General features: G+C 42.4%; 1 long non-coding RNA gene across 1 annotated transcript in view; it reads right to left on the minus strand.

The window, feature by feature from the left end:
* Positions 1–17,246, minus strand: part of LOC309553308 — a 40,930-nt gene that overhangs the window by 6,817 nt on the left and 16,867 nt on the right. The window lies entirely within an intron of this gene.

Here is a 17,246-nt window from a genome sequence, read left to right on the forward strand (position 1 = left end):
TCTTGAAGATGACCCTTCCAAATGTTTGAAGGAACTTGATTGTCCCCTCAATGCTGGAAAACAGGATTGTGGCTGAGAATCTTTCAGAAGATGGTCATCCGGGTACCCCATGGCATGGATGCCCTGGGATCCTAACAGGCCAGGAGCGAAGCAAAGTCTCTCAAAGTAAAACAAATGTAATTTTAAGGCTTTGAAATGTTTGTTATTTGCATTTGTCGCAAAATCATCTTTTATATTTTACCAAAAAATTGGGCAATATATTTTGTTTGCATTTGATAAACAGGTGCGCTAGAAACATTTGACATAAAACATATCAATTTCCACAATTATATTCTCCAAGGTCTTGGATTTCAAAAAGTATACAATGGTCCATGGTTGACTAACTTTTAGGCCTAAAATGAGTATTAAAACATGCATGCAAATACTGGAAAAATGGCTCGGATAGCAAAGTGGTTAAAGACTCCTGCAACACTGCATAGCCAGGAAGATCACTATTTTCTGGTTCAGCTTCACCACTTCCTGGAGTCACCTAACTACTCACTGGACATAGAAGACGATGGCGAGTCATTGTCCAATGGGCAGGCAGGGGGCAGAGAGATGACACTGGGATCTGCAAAGCTAAAACAGAAAAATATGGTTATCACCTGCTGGCTATGCAATGTACCAAAAGTGTGTACATCACATACCTGGCTAAATATAATTAAAAACAAAACTTTGCCAGGTAACCTAGTAAATATGGATGCATTTTAACTGTGTATTCAGCTGCTTACCTGGAGTTTTGTTTTAAAGGAAACCTGTGCTGAGAAACGTACACGGGCTACCATTCTAATAACAGATGTCTGTATGTGATGCTAATCTTCTGACTTCAATCATTACAGAATCACTGATCTAAAATGAACACATCTAATGTTGGAATACCTGATCTGTATATTTGTTCCAGGTAAGTGAAACTATCGAAGCAGTTATACAAGAATTAAGGCCAGGCAATCAGCATTTTCAAATATGAGGCCAGCAATGAAAGTCTTTACACTTCTCACGTCACATGTTTCTTTTAAGCCCATATTAACTTTTAACATTTTAATTTTTTGCCTCTGAAGATGTGAAATGGCATCTGGATAAAAGAAAAGAACATCACTACATTCATTTTCAAATGCCTAGATTAGACTACACAGCAACAAAGTAACATATCATCTACTGCAAGAACATGATAGAGCATGCATGGAACCCAACTGACAAAACAACATGCATTAAAGTAGTTCTAACCCTAAAAAATAAAAAAAACACACAACATGCTCTTGTCCCTTTAAGGCACAAAATATAGTACACTACAGGCACTTTTCCACTGTATGGTATGGATTGGTTTGGCGCTTTTCCACTGCATGGTAGGTGTTAAAAACGGTTCAATACGGTTTTTAAACAGTACCCCCTCGGTTGGGGTTCCAAGCGGGCCGTACCTACACCATATCCCACAATCCTTTGCATGCAGCCATGATTGTTTGTCACTACTAGCCGCTGATTGGTCAGAGAATTGTTGTAATCCCACCCACTTACTACTTTAGTGGAAAAGCAAACCAAGCCGAGTAGAGCCTATACAGTGCTGCAACGTCCAGACTCGTACCACGCAGTGGAAAAGCAAACTGAGCCAAGCAGTGCAGAGTGGAGCCAAGCCGGTACTTGCAGTGGAAAAGTGCCATATTTTTGCCATGTCAATTGTTCCTATGTTGTAGAATACCTGGTTGATCTTGCCTGTCCCTGTCTTCCCCCGTTTCAACTGACAATGTTTTTATGGCTGCTGATCCATTATACCATGGTCAGTTTACATGCCTCCGTCATCCTGCTCTGCCGTCAGCGTGTCTGCGCCCCCTCTCCCCCTGTAGTCTGTGTGTGAGCCACCCCCCCCATGCAATTCTATTCCCTGCAGTGCTTGTAAAGTAAACATGCACTCATTTCTTTGATCCTCTCCGTTTTAGGTCCCTGTTCAGTACAGTGTGTTTTTTCCTAAAATTATAATGCTAAATACCTTCTTTGCAGAGCCCTGTTGTGTAGACACGTAACCACCCTATGCCAGCTTGCATTCATCAGAGGGGAAAGTATTTAATACATGTGACTTTACAACCACTTTAAGGTCTCCCAGCGTAATGTCCACAAGACATGATCTGGAAACATGAATAATACAGTTACAGAGAGCTCTAATGCACTGATAAAGCAGGAGGTGAGGGTAATATGGAAGTTAAACTCACCCCTATCCCACCTTTTTCCAGTTTCAGACCTCACTGACTTATGCTTTTATCTCCCTGGGAAATACAGAGCTTACTTGTATTTAATCGACATGACCCTAAATAAAGTGAGTTGTAAAAAGATTGACAGGTAAACTGGTAGAATCTTTTTATCTAGGTATTTCTATACATCCAAATAACTCAAACTAGGTCACTTTGAAAATTGCCCCTCTATGCTCTAAAATTTAATTTAAAGCATCGAGCTGATGTAAATGACCCCTTTCACTGATAATATTGGCGCCACAATTGTTCTATGTTTTGCAAATACTAGAAACTTTTCAATACCCAAAAGGAGTTTAGTGGTTTAGCGATACCTAGTCCTTACCTACTCCCTCTTGCCTCAACTTCAGCACTTACTGGGTTGGAACATCCCTGAAAGACCAAACCCTATTAGGCTAATTCTATCCTCTGTATTTTCTAAGGAGGAGATTGATAGTTTGGAAGCAGGTAGATTCTAGATGCATAAACACTTACCTACCTTAACTAGGATTCAAAAACTCTGGCATGGAGGTAAAACTATTTTGCAGTATTCAGGTTATACTAGCTATACCTTACTCTTATGCAATCCTTCTTATCCCAAACTGCTAAAATTAGAGGGGTTCGATAATTGGTCAACATATACAGTGCCTTGCGAAAGTATTCGGCCCCCTTGAACTTTGCGACCTTTTGCCACATTTCAGGCTTCAAACAAAGATATAAAACTGTAATTTTTTGTGAAGAATCAACAAGTGGGACACAATCATGAAGTGGAACGAAATTTATTGGATATTTCAAACTTTAACAAATAAAAAAACTGAAAAATTGGGCGTGCAAAATTATTCAGCCCCCTTAAGTTAATACTTTGTAGCGCCACCTTTTGCTGCAATTACAGCTGTAAGTCGCTTGGGGTATGTCTCTATCAGTTTTGCACATCGAGAGACTGAAATTTTTGCCCATTGCTCCTTGCAAAACAGCTCAAGCTCAGTGAGGTTGGATGGAGAGCGTTTGTGAACAGCAGTTTTCAGTTCTTTCCACAGATTCTCGATTGGATTCAGGTATGGACTTTGACTTGGCCATTCTAACACCTGGATATGTTTAAACATTTGTGAACCATTCCATTGTAGATTTTGCTTTATGTTTTGGATCATTGTCTTGTTGGAAGACAAATCTCCATCCCAGTCTCAGGTCTTTTGCAGACTCCATCAGGTTTTCTTCCAGAATGGTCCTGTATTTGGCTCCATCCATCTTCCCATCAATTTAAACCATCTTCCCTGTCCCTGCTGAAGAAAAGCAGGCCCAAACCATGATCCTGCCGCCACCATGTTTGACAGTGGGGATGGTGTGTTCAGGGTTATGAGCTGTGTTGCTTTTACTCCAAACATAACGTTTTGCATTGTTGCCAAAAGGTTCGATTTTGGTTTCATCTGACCAGAGCACCTTCTTCCACATGTTTGGTGTGTCTCCCAGGTGGCTTGTGGCAAACTTTAAACTACACTTTTTATGGATATCTTTAAGAAATGTCTTTCTTCTTGCCACTCTTCCATAAAGGCCAGATTTGTGCAATATACGACTGATTGTTGTCCTATGGACAGAGTCTCCCACCTCAGCTGTAGATCTCTGCAGTTCATCCAGAGTGATCATGGGCCTCTTGGCTGCATCTCTGATCAGTCTTCTCCTTGTATGAGCTGAAAGTTTAGAGGGACGGCCAGGTCTTCGTAGATTGCAGTGGTCTGATACTCCTTCGATTTCAATATTATCGCTTGCACAGTGCTCCTTGGTATGTTTAAATCTTGGGAAATCTTTTTGTATCCAAATCCGGCTTTAAACTTCTCCACAACAGTATCTCGGACCTGCCTGGTTTGTTCCTTATTCTTCATGATGCTCTCTGCACTTTAAAACTGACCTCTGAGACTATCACAGTGCAGGTGCATTTATACGGAGACTTGATTACACACAGGTGGATTCTATTTATCATCATTAGTCATTTAGGTCAACATTGGATCATTCAGAGATCCTCACTGAACTTCTGGAGAGAGTTTGCTGCACTGAAAGTAAAGGGGCTGAATAATTTTGCACGCCCAATTTTTCTGTTTTTTTATTTGTTAAAGTTTGAAATATCCAATAAATTTCGTTCCACTTCATAAATTGTGTCCCACTTGTTGTTGATTCTTCACAAAAAATTACAGTTTTATATCTTTATGTTTGAAGCCTGAAATGTGGCAAAAGTTCGCAAAGCTCAAGGGGGCCGCATACTTCCGCAAGGCACTGTAGTAGCCTATTCTGTATAATATGCAGCTTTACAAAGATGGTGCTCTAAAGAACTTTCAAACGTTGAGGAAGGACTTTGGAATACCCAATAGCTGCTTCTTTTAGTACCTAATGGCACAGGCTAAATCCAGTGTCTGGTCTGTAACCGAACCTTCTGTGCTCAATCGCATACTTGCCGCAGACTCAGAGGAGCTCAAATCTAAAAATCTATCAATGCTTATCATCACTATTTTTGGTGAACTGTCTGAACCTCCCAGGTAGAGAAGTTGGCAATCAGATATTGGTACCATTTTGGATGATGACTGGTCTGTTGTCCTAAACAACGTACTTCAAATCTCTCATCTACAGAGATGCAATTTTTCATTATACATAAGGCATATCATACCCCTCAAAAACTTTTCTGCTGGCACAGAAAGGCTTCTCCGCTATGTACAGTGAGGAAAACAAGTATTTGATCCCCTGCTGAATTTGTACGTTTGCCCACTGACAAAGAAATGATCAGTCTAGAAATTTAGGCTTTTCCAGTGTTAGTGTTTTTTTTCAGCTGAAAAAAAAACCTCTTAAAGCCCGCTAGTTCTGGGTTTTTTCTTCCAGCCAGAAAATGCCCCTGCCAAAAACTGCTGATAACAGCCTATGTGTATATGGACACATAGGATAACATGCTGGGGAGTTCACTGGCTGCAGAAAAAGAGGTCTGATGCCAAAAACAGCAGCTGTAAAGAAGTCCAGTGTGCATGAGGCCTTAAAGGGAGTGCTCCTAACCTCAGCTTGTTACCTATATAAAAAGGCACCTGTCCACAGAAGCAATCAATCAGATTCCAATCTCTTCATCATGGCCAAGACCAAAGAGCTGTCCAAGAATTTCAGGTACCAGATTGTAGACCCTACACATGGCTGGAATGAGCTAAAAGACCATCGCCAAGCAGCATGGTGAGAGAGTGACAACAGTTGGTGCGATTATTCACAAATGGAAGAAAAACAAAATAACTGTCAATCTCCCTCGGTCTGGGGCTTCATGCAAGATCTCACCTTGTGGAATTTCAATGATCATGAGAATGGTGAGGAATCAGCCCAGAACTACACAGGAGAATCTTGTCAATAATCTCAAGGCAGCTGGGACCATAGTCACCAAGAAAACAATTGGTAACACACTACATAGTGAAGGACTGAAATCCTGCAATGCCAAAAACATGTTCAATATTGGAAACTTGTCTTGGGTACTATTGATCCATTTTTGCCAACTTGTCACTTTATCCAAATATTTGCATTTTGGGTCGGTAAGATGAAAAAACAATTTACTCCTCACACGTATACTACTTACGGCTGTTAAAACCCCCCTACATAAAACTATGTGACCGAATATGGTAAATGCATCTTCAGTGGCAGAAAAGCTGGCATATCTACATGAGGGTTGCCCTTACAAGCTTTATAAAGTACAAAATTACTGGCTGGAGACTCCAGGATTAGCAGCCCCCCCACACAATTTTTCTGATGCTCATGCTTTTAGTCATGTGGCTTCAAGCCTGTTGTCTTGCTTATGCAGCATATCCAGAGTAATAGATTACAAAACATAGAGTAAAGTAAAGGTCAACTGTGTCCCCTCATATTTTTTTTTCCTTTTTTTTTTTTAGGGGGGTGCGATACAGAAAATTTTCCTTGCCATTTATGGAGTCCTTTCTCATTCTTAAGGCCCATACACATGATACGAAAATCGGAAGTAAAATTTGTCCGAACGATCTGCCGAACAGCCGATTACAAATTTTCGGACGAAAAAAAACTGGATGTGCAGGCTATAAATTTTTTATCGTATCAATAGAATGTCCGATTTTTGTTTAATTAGTACAGTTTTCATCCTAAAAAATCGTAAGAGCAAGACAAGGCATGCTCAGAAATGAAAGAACACATACAAAACAATCCAACACATGACATGATTTCTGAAGTAGAATTTTGTCGTATGGGAATTTTCGTATGAAATTAACCTCTTCACTTTCGACATGAGACTAGCATGCAACAAAAAAACGGACAAAAGTTCGTCCGATAATCTGATCGTGTGTACGAGGCTTTAGAGTGTTTGGACTGGAGATTATTTCATCATATGATAAAGCACAGAAGGCAGTTAAGACTTTGTGGTGTTGCTGGTCTCCTTGTTAATGATGTACAAAATCTCAGACTTATACTTGTGTTCTCTGGACATGTGATCCCAAAGTCTTATAAAGTGATTCTACAGTGTACGAGAGGACTATTTTATTGCTATAAACAAGTTGACCTTGATGTGTTTTCTGTGTCGTCTGTTGCTACTGTCTGATGGTTTTGTTTTGTGCCCTTTCCCTGAGTTCCACTTGCATTGTAAAAACTTTTTGTGATTGAAAAAAATTTAAAAAATAATGAAGAACTGGACAGGTACTAGAAGCACTAGTAAAAATTATACCACCAAATAAATAAATAAATAAAATAGAACATTTGAGATTTTTACCAATGGAACCTCTATTAAAACCAAAAAAGGGGGAGGGAGGAGGAGGAGGTTTAATGAGAAAAACAAAATGTCTTTACTTACCTGTACATTCCACAACTTGGAGTACAGTACAGGACACAGGCAGAGTATTCAGGTGATTGGACACTGGCAAAGCTTTAGCAGACATGCTCCCTGAGCACCTACCCAATAATCCTACCCCACTCTTTATCAATTGTATAGTGCATTGCAAAAACAGAGTATTCATACACCATAGAATGTTCCCAGGCAATGAACAAGAAAGGCAGGCCACAATGAGGCAAAGATACAGTGGGTACGGAAAGTATTCAGACCCCCTTAAATTTTTCACTCTTTGTTATATTGCAGCCATTTGCTAAAATCCTTTAAGTTCATTCTTCTTCCTCATGTACACATAGCACCCCATACTGACAGAAAAACACAGAATTGTTGACATTGTTGCAGATTTATTAAAAAAGAAAAACTGAAATATCACATGGTCCTAAGTATTCAGACCCTTTGCTCAGTATTTAGTAGAAGCCCCCTTTTGATCTAATACAGCCAGGAGTCTTTTTGGGAAAGATGCAACAAGTCTTTCACACCTGGATTTGGGGATCCTCTGCCATTCCTCCTTGCAGATCCTCTCCAGTTCTGTCAGGTTGGATGGTAAACGTTGGTGGACAGCCATTTTTAGGTCTCTCCAGAGATGCTCAATTGGGTTTAAGTCAGGGCTCTGGCTGGGCCATTCAAGAACAGTCACGGAGTTGTTGTGAAGCCACTCCTTTGTTATTTTAGCTGTGTGCTTAGGGTCATTGTCTTGTTGGAAGGTAAACCTTCGGCCCAGTCTGAGGTCCAGAGCACTCTGGAGAAGGTTTTTGTCCAGGATATCCCTGTACTTGGCCGCATTAATCTTTCCCTCGATTGCAACCAGTCGTCCTGTCCCTGCAGCTGAAAAACACCCCCACAGCATGATGCTGCCACCACCATGCTTCACTGTTGGGACTGTATTGGACAGGTGATGAGCAGTGCCTGGTTTTCTCCACACATACCGCTTAGAATTAAGGCCAAAAAGTTCTATTTTGGTCTCATCAGACCAGAGAATCTTATTTCTCACCATCTTGGAGTCCTTCAGGTGTTTTTTTTTAGCAAACTCCATGCAGGCTTTCATGTGTCTTACACTGAGGAGAGGCTTCCGTCGGGCCACTCTGCCATAAAGCCCCGACTGGTGGAAGGCTGCAGTGATGGTTGACTTTCTACAACTTTCTCCCATCTCCTGACTGCATCTCTGGAGCTCAGCCACAGTGATCTTTGGGTTCTTCTTTACCTCTCTCACCAAGGCTCTTCTCCCCCGATAGCTCAGTTTGGCCGGACGGCCAGCTCTAGGAAGGGTTCTGGTTGTCCCAAACTTCTTCCATTTGAGGATTATGGAGGCCACTGTGCTCTTATGAACCTTAAGTGCAGCAGAAATCTTTTTGTAACCTTGGCCAGATCTGTGCCTTGCCACAATTCTGTCTCTGAGCTCTTCAGGCAGTTCCTTTGACCTCATGATTCTCATTTGCTCTGACATGCATTGTGATCTGGAAGGTCTTATATAGACAGGTGTGTGGCTTTCCTAATCAAGTCCAATCAGTATAATCAAACACAGCTGGACTCAAATGAAGGTATAGAACCATCTCAAGGATGATCAGAAGAAATGGAAAGCACCCGAGTTAAATATATGAGTGTCACAGAAAAGGGTCTGAATACTTAGGACCATGTGATATTTCAGTTTTTCTTTTTTAATAAATCTGCAACAATGTCAACAATTCTGTGTTTTTCTGTCAGTATGGGGTGCTATGTGTACATTCATGAGGAAGAAGAATGAACTTAAATGATTTTAGCAAATGGCTGCAATATAACAAAGAGTGAAAAATTTAAGGGGGTCTGAATACTTTCCGTACCCACTGTAACTGTGCCAACAGGCCCTATAACTTCCATACCTTGGAGTATAGTATAGAACAGTGTTTTTCAACCTTTTTCAGCCAAGGCACATTTTTGAATCATAAACAACTCCGGGGCATACCAGTCTGAGAACTCGATCACACCAGGAGGTGCATCTGAGCGCATTTGCTTTTTTTGTGCATTCACCCTTCTAGCACAATCCCACCAAATCCCCCCTACTAGTACAGACCCCCCCACCCAAATCACCCTCCGAGCACAACCCCCTCTCCCCCTAGCACAACCACACCAAACCCCCCCCACCTAAATCACCCTTCTCAGCACAAATCCCCACTTCTAGCACAACCCCACCAACCAAATCCAGCCTCCAAACACAAACCCATCCCCTCTCCTAGTACAACCCCCCCCCCCACACACACACACACACACACACACACACACACACACACACACACACACACAAACTCAAATTACCCTCCCAGCACAACACCCTGCCCAAATCACCCTCCCAGCACAACCTTCCCTCCTAGCACAGAAAGCTCTTGGATCAAAAAGAGTGAATGACACTGCCTCAAATTGTTGTAATTGCTCTGCAATAGCATGATCCTGAAATACAGTTAGCTGCAGTTTGACATACTGAAATGGCAGCAAGATCCGGTTGCAGGGCTAGACCTGTAAGAGTAAAGAGAGCCTTTAGAAATGGCTCAAACTCTTTGTCTGCAGAATCTTTGAAAGAAGGAACACCTGATACAGTGAGATGTTTGTGTAGGACAGAGGCAGCAGGATCAACTACAGGAATAGCCCATTTCTTTACAAACACTTTCCCCACTGGAACGAGTTCAGCAAAGATTTTGGGGAGAAATTAATATACTTTAGTCAAACAAGCTGCTTGTTGGATACCAGAAACAGAGCTGGAATGGGATACTGAGACTGGTGTTAGAGCCGGCTCTTGCTACAGTGAAAGGGACATATTGCCACTCTAAGATTGTGCATTGTGCAGGCCTTTAGCTAAGCAAATGTTTGCCTACGATTTTGTATCAACTCCCTTTGGCCTGGTCTTCGCCAAGAACTACAAGTCAGGGTATTCCCCTGTGGGGTACTCTTGGAATAGCCCTATACCCCCAAAGGGGTCTTAAGGGACTGGGCTCCAAAGGGATGGACCACGACCCTGAATCTAGCACTCTGCAGCAAACTCAATGCATTGAACCAAGTGCCAGGGTGAACACCCATGCAGAATCCATTGCCGGAAGCAACATCCCAGACCATCACCATTAGGCTTGTGACGGTATCAGATTTTCATGCTGCGATTAATTGATTAAGGTTTTGCCACGGTATACGGTATTATCACGGTATTCTATTATTAAATTTAAATTATTAAATTTCCACCTCACTTCAATTTCATTGCTGAATTTAGGGGCTTTGGTTCACTTATGCACATTATTATATAGTCAGTCAGTACAGACTCTGTGAACCAGGCCTAAAATAGGTCATCAAGCAGTGTCTGGCCTAACTGGTGATAACTGGTTCTGGCGCTCGGCTCCGATCCGATGGCCTGGTCATTAAGAGGGCAAATCCTTGTGGTCAAGAAGTGGTTAAACCTGAAGGAGGTGTTGTTTATAAATTACTTTACTATTGCTTTAGGCCTGGTTCACATGTATGCGGGTTGGTGGTTCACATTTGCACAGGCATAGCAGCCCATTGATTTGAATGGGCTGCTATGCCCTCATTTTCCGCAGAAAAAAGGTGCATGCAGCATTTTTTTAAAATTCAGTGGCCTTGAAATCCATCCTGCTTTTGCACCATGCGACTAACCTGCAGTTCCTGCTCTGGCAAGCTTTCTGCATTTTTTGTATACGTGGGCACGGCATTTAAAAATAAACAGTTTGCGTGTGCAGCAACGGCAGGTAAGTCGCATGGTGCAAAAGAAGGATGGATTTCATGGCCACTGCATTTTTTTAAATTCTGCATGCACCTTTTTTCAGCTGAAAACGCAGGCATAGCAGCTCAAGCCCATTCACATCAATGGGCTGCTATGCCTGTGCAAATGTGGGCCCCCAACCCGCATACATGTGAACCAGGCCTAAAGCAATAGTAAAGTCATTAATTGGTTAAACCTGCAGGAGGACCGGAGTTTTTATCTATTAATGACTTTACTATTGCTTTAGGCCTGGTTCACATGTATGCGGGTTGGGGGCCCACATTTGCACAGGCATAGCAGCCCATTGATGTGAATGGGCTTGAGCTGCTATGCCTGCGTTTTCAGCTGAAAAAAGGTGCATGCAGAATTTAAAAAAATGCAGTGGCCATGAAATCCATCCTTCTTTTGCACCATGCGACTTACCTGCCGTTGCTGCACACGCAAACTGTTTATTTTTAAATGCCGTGCCCACGTATACAAAAAATGCAGAAAGCTTGCCAGAGCAGGAACTGCAGGTTAGTCGCATGGTGCAAAAGCAGGATGGATTTCAAGGCCACTGAATTTAAAAAAAATGCTGCATGCACCTTTTTTCTGCGGAAAATGAGGGCATAGCAGCCCGTTCAAATCAATGGGCTGCTATGCCTGTGCAAATGTGGGCCGCCAACCCGCATACATGTGAACCGCCAACCCGCATACATGTGAACCACCAACCCGCATACATGTGAACCAGGCCTAAAGCAATAGTAAAGTCATTAATAGATAAAAACACCGGTCCTCCTGCAGGTTTAACCACTTCTGGATCGCAAGGATTTGCCCCTTTAAAGACCAGGCCATCGGATCAGAGCGCCAGGACCAGTCATCACCAGGTAGGCCAGACACTGCTTGATGGCTATATAATAATGTAATGTGGGCTGCTAGGCGTGTGTGTGTGTATATATATATTTATTAGAGCTGCACGATTCTGGCCAAAATGAGAATCACGATTTTTTAGCTTGGAATAAAGATCACGATTCTCTCACGATTCTCTGTGTAACAAAAAAAAAAAAAATTGGGATAACTTTACTGTTACGTTTTTTTTTTTTTTTTTTATTCATTAAAGTCTAATCATTGCGTTTGAAAGACTGCTGCGCAAATACAGTGTGACATAAAATATTACAACAATCGCCATTTTATTCTGTAGGGTCTCTGCTAAAAAAATATATAAAATGTTTGGGGGTTCTAAGTACTTTTCTAGCAAAAAAAAAACTGATTTTAACTTGCAAACAGCAAGTGTCAGAAAAAGATCCAGTCTTTAAGAGGTTAAACTTCCTTTCTCCCTGGCAGAGGGAAGGAAAAGATACAAATGTAATCATTTTTGTTTATAGTTAGGAGACTTAATGCTGAAAGGTGTTAGCTGAGTGAGTGAATGAGTCATCCAGCTCACTGAAATGTATCAATTCACAAGTCAGGCAGACTTGACAGAGAAACTCGGTATTTTAAAAATGCCACAATAACAATACCGTGGCTATGCAATACCGCGATATATCGAATTACCGAAAACCGGCATATGTCTAATCACCATACTGCAGAGACAACTCCAAAGCTTTACCAAAGTTGTGGTAATCCAGGTACAATGCTTATGTGTTGGCATAGGAGGACAGTGAGGGTTGACTGAAGAATTCAAAGAAAAAAAAAACCCACAACAGATACACTAAGGGTGATTTTCTCTGTAAGGAGGAAAGGTCCCATCACCTTCAGACACTAGCACAAAACTTAGGACTCACTGAGTAGGATAGGATACGGTTACAGGGGAGGCACCCAGGAGGGCGTGTTCTCTAAAAGCTACACACCTACAGTATAACCCATGGTGTATGAACACACTGCCTGTGTCCTGTACTGCACGATTAAGATAGTACATTTTTGACTGACTGGCTTTTGCCCATTTTTCACTCACCTTCCACCTTATACAAGAGCTGCAAAACAAAGTAACATGACCATCTTCTAGAACCAGAAGATAACGTCTGCACACCCCTGTAAAAATACCAGGTTTGAGATGTAAGACAATAAGACCAAGATAAATCACTTATGAATTTTTTTACACCTTTATTGTGACCTATATTATGTGCTATTTAATTAAAAACAAACAAACCATCTAAAAGGTGAACAAAAAAAAAAATCAAAACCTGAAAATGTGGTTGCAATAATATGCACACCCTTAAACTAATACTTTGTTGAAGGACCTTTTGATTTTATGACCGCATTCAGTCGTTTTGGGTAGGAGCCGATCACCATGGCACATCTTGCCTTTTGAATCTTTGCCCACTCTTACTCTCAAAAGTGCTCCAAATCTGTCCAAATGTGAGGCTATCACCTGTGCACAGCCCCCTTCAGGTCTCGCCACAGATTTTCAGTTGGATTTAGGTTTGGGCGCTGGCTGTGAATTCAAAAACATTGATCTTCTAGTTTAGACATTTTTTTTGTTGATTTGGACGTATGCTTTGGGCTGTTACACTGAAAGGTGAAAATCCTTTTCATATTCAGCTTTCTAGCAGGGTCCTGAGGGTTTTGTACCAAAATTGACTGCTATTTAAAATTTGTCCGCAAGTCCCTCCACGTTCACTAAAACCTCAGATCCAGATGAAGAAAAATAGCACCAAAGCCTATTGCTGCCACCACCATGCTTCACTGTGGGTATGATGTTTTTCTTTGGTGATGCTCCAAACATTTTCTTCTGGCCTTTTTTTTTTTTTTAAATCAATTTTGAAGGAACATCCACTTCTTGGTACTGTCACTGTTGTGTCATACTTTCCCCACTTGTTGATGACTGTCTTCACTGTTTGCTGTGGTATATCTAACTGCCTTATTTTTTTTTTGTACCTTCTCCTGACTGACACCGTCCAAAAATAAGATCCATGTGATGCTTTGGAAAAACTTTGAGGACCATGGCTTTTGCTGTAAGAGGCAACTTGGGTACTTCTGGGTACACACAGGAAATTTGCTGGTTTTCAGGCATGCTTGTTCGACAGAAGCCAGTCACGAGACTGGCTTTTGTTGGACAAGAAGCTGTACACACATGGGCCAGAAGTCATCAAGTTTCTGACAAATTGACTGCTTTCGGCCTGTGTGTACCCAGCTTAAATGTTAGATAAATTCTACTAGAACTGCCAAACTTTATATGGGCCTAATCAGTCATGTTCATTGATGGCAGGTATGTTCTCTGACTACGAATTGGCATTGGTTTGAATGGGATTGGTTAATTCTGAACACATTCACATCCCTAGTTATAAGCGTGTGTACACCTATGCCAAACAATTTCAGTTTGTTTTTAATTGAATATCACAGATTTTAAAATCACATTGGGAAAAATTCAAAAGCGATTTATGTTTTTTTTTTTTTTTTTTTTTTTTTACATTTCAAAAATCTTGCATTTTTACATGGGTGTGTTAACTTTTTAAAGCTACTGTACTTAATTCCAGTAAAGTAATGGCTGTTAAAGTGAAAACAGCACAGAGGACTCGGTTAGCAGAACATATTAAAGTGGGGGAGTAAAAAAAAATGGATTTTTGTAAAATCTTACCGTAAAATCCTTTTCTCTTAGCTCATTGACAGACGTAGTCCTCGGTGATACACCACCTTCGGGTTATGTTGCCTCCACAGGAGCAGGACTAGACAGGAAATTAAAAAGCTCTGGCCACACCCTAGGGGCAGTCCCAGAGGGTATATCCTCTCTCTCTCTGCCTCAGCAAATCAGTTATGTGAAAAAGCAGTCTTTAGAGATTTTAACCCAACCCAACTCAAAAACAGAGGGGCGGGGACTACGTCTGTCAATGAGCTAAGAGAAAAGGATTTTACGGTAAGATTTTACAAAAATCCATTTTTCTCTAGCGCTCATTGACAGACGTAGTCCTCGGTGATACACCACCTTTGGGACGTCCCAGAGCAGTATCACAAATGAGGGGTGGGAAAATGGAAATCAAATCCCAATCTAGAAGGCCCAACCGGTGCCAACTAGAAGTTTACAATGCTCATCCTTAATGATGAGACTCAACAAAAAAGAGAAATTTTTTTTTTTTTTTTCAAACAGAAAAAAACCCTCGAGGTAGACCACCGGTCTCCTCAAATTGCGGCCTGCAAAACCTTGCGGCCAAATGAGGCATCCGCCGATGCCGTCACATCAATTTTATAGAATTTTGTAAAGGTATGTACCGACGACCAGGTGGCCGCCTTACATACCTGGACCACTGACGCCTGATGGCGAAAGGCCCAGGAAGTACTGAGCGCTCGAGTGGAGTGCGCCCTAACAGGGAATGGAGGACTCTGACCCTTAATAGAATAAGCCTGTACCACCGTTTGTCTAATCCATTTGGCAATGGTCGCGGCAGATGCAGGCAAACCCTTTCTGGGGCCATCCGTGATCACAAAAAGTGAATCCGTCTTACGGAATGATTCCGTAGCTTTCAGGTATACCCTGATTGCCCGAACCACATCTAAGGAATGCAACGCATGTTCCCGATGATGCTTGGGCTGAGGACACAAGGAAGGTAGTACAATATCTTCATTCAGATGAAAATCTGAAACCACCTTAGGAAGAAAAGATGGCTTAGGATGAAGTACTACCTTATCCCTATGAATCACTAGGTATGGGGACTGGCATGATAATGCAGCCAGTTCTGACACCCTGCGAGCAGAAGTAATAGCCACCAAGAAGGCCACCTTCTGGGATAAAGTAAGCAAGGGAATCTCCCTGATGTTTTCAAAGGGAGGTTTCTGTAGAACCGACAAAACCAAATTAAGATCCCAGGGCGGTAAGGGCGCGCGGACTGGAGGAGCCAGGTGCCGCACCCCCTGGATGAAATTCCGCACCAAGGACTTGGTAGCTAAAGGTTTCTGAAAGAAGATTGCTAATGCTGAAACTTGACCCTTGATGGTGCTCAAGGCTAGCTTCTGCTCAACCCCTTGTTGCAAAAAGGCCAATATTCGAGTCACCGAATAGGTACGTGGAGGAAATCCTAAAGATTCGCACCACGCAATATAAGTCTTCCATGTGTGATAATAGACCTTGCTGGAAGTCGCTTTCCTTGCTTTAATAAGGGTAGGAATGACTGAAGTAGACAAACCTCTGTCCTTCAGTACTTGGGTCTCAATGGCCAGGCCATTAAACCCAGCGACTGTAAAGCATGATGGTAAATTGGTCCTTGAGACCACAGACACTCCCTGAGACGAAGTTCCCACGGAACGTCTGCGACTAGCATGTCCAAGTCGGCCAGGCCGGCTTGAGGAGGCCAGCCTAGAATTTCTAGGACCACTGGCGCTGATAGAATCTGAACCAGGCGTCCCTAGAGGTATCTGGCCCCGACCATCCGAGAAAGTCTGGTCGTTTTCTGTTCCCACACATTTATCAGATACCTGATTGTTATCAGGAAGGGTGATCTTTTCTGGTTGAACCTCAGGGACCGAAGTCACCCGACTAGAGGCTACTTGGCCTATCTGGTCAACCAGATCCGATTCCTGTGAGGTATAGGGACTAATCTTAGGAAAAGGTAAAGGAAAAGATCTATTCAGGGAACGGTAACTACCGCTTCCTGTAGTACTTAAATGTTGGAAGGGAAGAATCGCACCGGTAGTAGTGGTTGAAGCTCGATCTAATGTCCTGAATACTGGTGAAAACGTCCCCCCACCCTGAAACCGGTTGGGGGCGCACCTTCAGGCTGTGTACTCCTTTGCTTCGGGTTTGGCTGGGTTGGTCCTCTGCTTGTCCGACCAGCCCTTCTTGAACCCTCCTGGAGGAGTCTTGCCTTTCCCGCTAGTACCAGCCGGGCGCCCTTTATGGGCGGTAAAGAAAGGTCCTCGCTTGTTGCGAGGTCCCTTAGCTTTAGCAGCCTGTGGCAAAAAAGTGCTCTTGCCCCCAGTGGCATCCTTGATGATTTCATCTAGGTTGGCCCCAAATAGACGATTCCCCTGAAAAGGGAGATTTGTCAAGGTCTTTTTGGAACCTAGGTCAGCTGACCAGCATTTTAACCACAGCACACGTCTGAGGATCACCGCTGACATAGATGCATGCCCTAATAAGGGAGTAGTGTCCAAGGCTGCGTCACAGATAAACTGTAGCCCTTGTATAATCTGTTCCATCAAATCAGATGTCTCCTGGGGAATATCTTTTCCCCTAAGGTCTTGGCGTACCATTTTCGCCCATTCCGTAAGTGTCTGGGAAACTAGACCAATAACAATTACAGGTCTAAATGCTGACCCTATCAGAGAGAAGATGGTGCGGGACTCTGCTTCCATCTTTCGATCCACCGGATCCTTAAAGGACGAAGTGTCCTCCACTGGGATAACCGTGGCTTTATTCAGCCTGGAAATAGGTGGATCCACCACTGGTGGTACCGTCCATTTCTTAATGATGGATTCCTCAAACGGATAG

This window comes from Pelophylax lessonae (assembly GCF_965119305.1).
Source record: "Pelophylax lessonae genome assembly, chromosome: 4".
Taxonomy (NCBI): Eukaryota; Metazoa; Chordata; class Amphibia; order Anura; family Ranidae; genus Pelophylax; species Pelophylax lessonae.